Below are 6,751 nucleotides of genomic sequence, written 5' to 3' on the forward strand. Positions count from 1 at the left end.
GATAGATACATGTAGATACATTGGTTGATATGAAGACTAACGGATGAACAGACAGACAGGTAGCTAAACAGGCAGATAGGTAGCTGATAGGTAGGTAAACGAATATACATACAGAAAGGTAAATTGGCAGACAGGCTGATAAGTGGGTAAACGTATAAACAAAGAGGTAAATAGAGGGTTGACAGGTATTGAAATAATATCTACAAGGACAAAACAGAAAGAGATGGTAACGTGAGTTAAGTATCCCCGATACAACGGTAGAGTCAGGACAAAATAACCCTCAATCTATAATGGTATGTTGATTGTTAAGAATGTTCTGTGCATTCTGATAATGATCTACAAAACCTGAAGACGAACGGCTGTTCACGTGAAGAGTTCGATCATCGGGCATCAGGCACTCCCCCTGAGAACCGGGAATGGTTTTAAATTCTTTTAGTATTGTGATGGCATTGTTCACGGGCGGACTGATCTAGTCCAACTCGAGTACCCTTGGAGCAAGTCTGTGCAAGACAGATACATCTTTTACATGTATTCGCTGGAAAGTCACTGGAGCGGTACCAGCCGGTGCACATAGAAATACATAAGAGGGGTTATTCACGTGGAGACTATAATAGGCGTACATGTGTTTTTCACGTCATTATTATTTGTATCGATTTTTGTTGTCATGGTTATACAAGGAAATCATTTGAAGTACATGTCGTCATTGTTAACTCACTACAGTGGACTAGACTTGTTCTGCAGAACAAAGATGGTTTATTATCGTGATTTCATTTCGTAAATGCGGGACGCCAGGGGGATATGATAGGTGGTTCGAATCCCAGTTTCTGGGTTTGTCTGCACCTTAGCCTTGCTCGTTGGTTTCGTCACACAGGAACTCTTCCACTTGGCTTGCAGTGACAGAAATGAAAACACAAGCTCAAAACTAAAAACCTTACGTGAACCTACATTCACAAAATGTCTACAGATGATCTCTTTATTTAACCACCCGTGAAGATCCGGGTTAGAATTGATTGACATTGAGTGGTCAGACTCGCTGAATTGGTTGAAACATGTCGTCGGCTCCCAATTAGGTAGATCGATGCTCATGCTGTTGATCCCTGGTCTAGATTCGATTATTTTAAGACCACAAACATACAACTGGAATATTGCTGAGTGCGTCGTAAAACTAAACCACTCACTCACTCTTTATTGAATCTAGAAACATCAGTCCTTAAAGAGTTATTCCGCTGCAACCCATCTATATATCTATATATATCTATATATCCTAATGTTTAATGTTTATATCTGACATGTAACAATGCAAATGTTAAGGTATGAAACATGACCTTCTCGGTTAAAGCATAAAGTCATAGAATGAGCATGTTGTGAATGACAGGAGGCATGGAGCGGTTACATTATGAAAATCGACAGGAAAATATGTTTCCATATTTAACTGTGTTAACATCAATTAAACAGTCCGTTAAATATCAATGTGCTTTTAGAAATCGTAAAGTTCAAGAGATTTTAATCAACTTTATGACATTATACCAAAGGTTAAAGTTAATCAGCTGTAACAAACTTAAGGGATTAATTCGATTAATTCTGACGTGAAACATTATTGCATTGTAAGACATCAAGTATCTGTGTATGTCGCAGGCTGTTGACATCACCTATGCATGAAATCCTGAGTGGTTTATGAATATCTGGTATATTTTGTATCCCCGCTTGTCCATAGTCGAGTCGTAGGAGATTCTGACCTTCAGTAGGTTCGTGATATGCATTGTTAAATTGATAGGGGACTATTCCAATGGTTGTTTTTCTTTGACATGTGAGTTGACATATTCTGTGTGTTTGTATAGACAGCTCGGTATAATGTTAGTTACCTGATGGAATATTGGAGGTAGATGTGTCGGTTTCTTTTGGAACTTGGAAAGAAAGGTATTCACAGACGTGAGGTGCATTCATAACCTCGGAATGACACGAGTAGTTACGAATGACGTGAGGTGCGCAAAACGATGCAGTTTGGACCAGTTTTGATACTTTGCAACCTCGATAATAGACAAACGTCCCTGTCCATAACAGAACAGGGACCTGATTAGCAAAGTCAAAGTCCGCGAAGGTTTCAATTCAACGTCTTTGAAAGTTTATGACGTCAGAATCAAAGGTATAATCATTTATTGGATGACGCCATGGATGTCACATGATGTTTCTGACGACATCACAGAAGTCTTAAGTAGTTTCAGTAGTTAGAAATAGTTCGGGTGAACGAAGAATCCATCACATGTCTGCAAGAACAGAGAGTGAATGTTTAGTAGAAAGGCAAGGAGTGAGGCATACAGGAAATTGCTATTTCATGTTAAATGATGAAAATGTCATCACCACGGTGTCCCTGGCGTCCTCTGGTTATATATGGATGTCCAGATGACACGAATATGAGAGACAGCAATAGTCTCCATTCACAACCAATACTTCTAATGCATGTCAGTTTAATGAGTGAGGAAAAAGGCCCAAGTGGGTCGTAGATGAGTACAATGTAAGTGACAAACAAAAATCAGTTTTGGATCGGCTGTTTTTCTCACAGCGTGGGGTAGCCTAGTGATTAAAGCGTTCGCTCGTCACGCCGGAGACCTGGATTCGATTCCCACATGGGTACAATGTGTGAAACCCATTTCTGGAGTCGCCCACCGTGATATTGCTGGAATATTGCTAAAAGCGGTGCAAAACTAAACTCACTCACTTTTGGATCGTAATTGTGATCAGAAGATCCTGACGCAACAATGTCAAGAAACTCTACACTGCGGAACTGCATCTTAAACGTCAGAATAACTACATTCTATGCCATGGTATCCTCTGGGGCAGTCTTGCAGACAGAAACTTAGTCTCAGGAAAATATAGATTTGATAGAAACAAAGGAGCCTCGTTGAAGAGGAGCCGGTGGACATACTTGACTTGTTATATCCTGCGCTTTGTCGTTACAGTAAAGGCTGGACAATAGGGAAAACAACATGAGCTCGTAGTGTAAACCAGACTGTTGTCTGCCTATCGTCATGTTATAGTAATCCCAGGTTTTGTGGACCACTTGGCACGATTGCTGGGTTGCCTGATTGGTTGTTGTCTCAGAAATACACCAGCTACGTACGTATCGGCGGTCTATAAATAATCGAGTCTGGACCAGACTATATAGTGATCAACATCATGATAATCGACTCAGCGGAATTAGAATCTGACCACCCGACCTGATTAGTTGCCTCTTACGACAAGCATGGGTTACTGAAGATCAGTTCTAACACGGATCTTCACGGGTCCATCAGTTGTGAAGTTTAAGGGACCACTCTTACCATAAACCTACACAGACATCACAGTCCTTTTGATTTCATTTGCTCAATATTTTGTTGTCACTTTTCGCTAGCTCTTACGTGGGTGGACCACTTTCTAGTAGAACAACCAAGAGTGTGAGTCGCCCGTGTGAAATTGAAATTTTAAAACGTACAAATAAAACCAGACGAACTGTACAGCCAAATACCTAGGAGGCGATGTTGCGCTTGTCTCCAAATAATGCGCGTTTTATTCTTAAGTTATTTGTGGTTATGTGGAACGTCGGAGAACTCGTAGTACTTACATAGGTCTCTATGTGTTTCAACTGTGTTTGATTGTATAGCTTTGTATAGATATGTACTATCAAACAATTAAACTAATCGAGATAACTATTTCGAACCTATATGTGTGTGTAAGACATAATCACTGTTTCATTACTGCAGACGTACTGGACATTTCAAAGATGCGTCCCAATGTTATAGACGCTGAATCCCATATTATGAACTGTATATTCGTAACACATTGTACTTTTCAATCAACCAAACCTGTCTACAAGCCTAAAGGGACGTTCCGGATATGCTTAGTACCAAAGTCTTAACCTATGCATGGCAGCGTTTTCACGAATGCAAAGGTAACATGGTACTTGCGTCTAGGGATCATCAATTATCAAACGCTCTACAAATCTTAACAGACACGATACGCCAGAAGATCCATAAAGGTTCATTAGGGTTCATTTTAAACATTCAACGCTTTACTGATATGAGAGCACCGTGATGCCATATCATGAAAGAAAAATATGTTACAAAGAAGAACATTTAGGGTTTTTCCTCTTAACTTTGGGAAAGTGTACCGCCAACGTGAATAGGCTGTTCTTAAAAATGACACATGATGCTGTTAGTCAAGTTGCTTTGAGCGAATAATACTTACGAAAGATCATTTTAGTTTGGAAAGTGTGCCGCTTTTTACATACAAACTGACTTAAAAGCAGGTAATCTCCGACTTCTTAGTAAACACTGGAAACAACCGGAGCAGGCCTCATCTTCCCCAATCAACAAGTTGCTCAAGGGTCTCTCTCATGATGACCCAAACCCCTGCACCTCCTTCATTACCCCCTCCCACGCCATGCCCCCTCCCAATCAATGGATTATAAATTCAAACTCCCTGGGGATCATACAACTCTCCATTTACAACCATATCCTCTTGAAAACATCCCCTATCTCCATAACCAGTCACAGTCCAAGCAAATTCGAACCTCATTCTGGAACACCAAAATGTCCCCTCTCCCAAGCAGATGATTTAAAGGTCAGTTCCATACAGGGGATTTCTGGACTTGGTGCCAATGACACCTTGGTGACAATTGTCAAGATGACACACCTGCCTTTGACAGCCAGTCCGCTGTTTGGCATTGATTCGTGATTTCAAAGTGATGTTACTGGTGGTCGGTGTTGTGACAAGCTCACTTTAACATCATGTATTGTAAGTGTGTGCAACATTATTTCCAAATAGATGTACTTACGTGCAGCTGCCATTGTCACTATGACGTATATGTAGCAGGTATCCCTTTACTGTGATAAAACTAGATATCTGTATCTTTGATTTAGCCAAATACATAATACAATATGCCGCCTCCCCCTACCATTCATCGATGGCAAATCAATATACTGTGACAGTATTGCCAGTATATAGAAATCCCACAGATCACCTGACGTCCTATTTGTCTAGCATTATCAGAAAACTGAAAACACACAACGAATAAAGGAATATGAATGGCAACTCAAATACTCCTAAGAATTTTCCGGCTTGTCGGTTTTAAAATACTGCTACATTTCTATAAAGCATATAAAGTTTATGGGTCATGATGCCTTAGGCACAATGTTATTGCACCGAAATTCTGTTTCCTATGTCTCCAAGCAAACAGGGTATCTTTTCTCCATTGAATACCCTGAACGAATTCTATTTGATTTGATCATTCCAGCCTTTATGGGCATTGTAGTCGAGTGCACACTGTCATTGGCACTCCATTGTCTCGTGTGCAAGCGACAAGAGGCGGCCGGTTCAAAACGCACACGTTCAATATTTCATTGCGTGCTCATACAAAGACGGCGCATCCTCATTATCATTGTATTAGGGTGAATAAACCGATGATAAGAGAGAAGTCGGCAGGATCGTCCCGTCATTTTAAAGCATGCAACACTCCAAACAGGTCGGGCTTCTGACACTGGGAATCGGCGAAGCTTGGCGGAAGGAGTGCGGTTCATTCATCCTTGATACCTTCATTACCACCAGCAGCAGCAACAGCCTGTAGCTCCACGTCCCATAGCAGATGGTAAAGGTAGGTGTACCTGCTTCCGTTATGGACTCCTGTCCCGCTGCTAACTCTGTTTCTGTGTTCAATTAGCCCTGTACCTATTATCGACATGGCTGGAGTGGGACTCTTTATCCAGCAGGGGATGTTTGTTCAACTCGCAACTAAATTCAGTTCGATGTCACTTATGACGAGGCGCAGATTCGGTACAAAATGGTTTACTTGGGATATGAAAAGAAGATGAAAACTGTCTAGTATCAGAGCTTTTTGTTGATGTTCAGCATGTGCTTAGTGGCAGTTATATGTTATGATTAAGTAAACAAGGAATTTCGTGACAACAATTTAATGGTTTTAGAGAGGAGTCATCATTAGCCTGACATATTTAGACCAGTATCCAATGAGAGCCGAACAAGTTTGATATTTCCCACGATGAGCTATTTATAGGTCACATTCCCATCATGACATATACATGCAGTCACCAAACCCAGTTCGTTTATAAGTTTCAAAACCTACTACCACAAACTGCCAACTCTGAACAGTAGAACTCTTATAACTAGACAGGATAAGGAATGGTATATAGTTAACAGTTTTACTAGTTAAGCAACTTCGACCAATATCGAATGATCTGCCTCTTCATGCAATGTTACACACTCGGACGTCGACTATTGAAATAATACAGGCATGATGTTTGTCATCTTTGTTTCATATTTAAATTGAACGACACAAGTCAGCTGATAATACGTATTAGACACACATTGCACTGACTTATAACGCGGCTGATTCTATCATCATGGTCTGTGTATCGTTGGTCACAGCCCTTGGAATCTGATTGCCCCATACAGTAACCCTAGACTATATATGTACATTTTGTTTTATCGTAATTTACTTTTAGTGGTCATTTTAACGTAATTTAGGGAGGGGTTGTTTGTTTTGTTTTGGGATTTGTTTTGGTTGGGGTTGTTTGGTCGTCGTTGTTTTTTCATAAGCTACATGTCGGTAACAGCGTTATATCCCTATTGTTAGTCATCATGAAGCTACTACCTGTTACTCTTCACTGCAGCTATCCCAGATCTCCTTGTCAACCCCCTCTTACGCCGAATGCCTTACGATTAGGACACAATGTATTTATTAATAGTCCAGCTGAAAAAAGAC

Source organism: Haliotis asinina, chromosome 7 (genome assembly GCF_037392515.1).
Source record: "Haliotis asinina isolate JCU_RB_2024 chromosome 7, JCU_Hal_asi_v2, whole genome shotgun sequence".
NCBI classification, from domain to species: Eukaryota; Metazoa; Mollusca; class Gastropoda; order Lepetellida; family Haliotidae; genus Haliotis; species Haliotis asinina.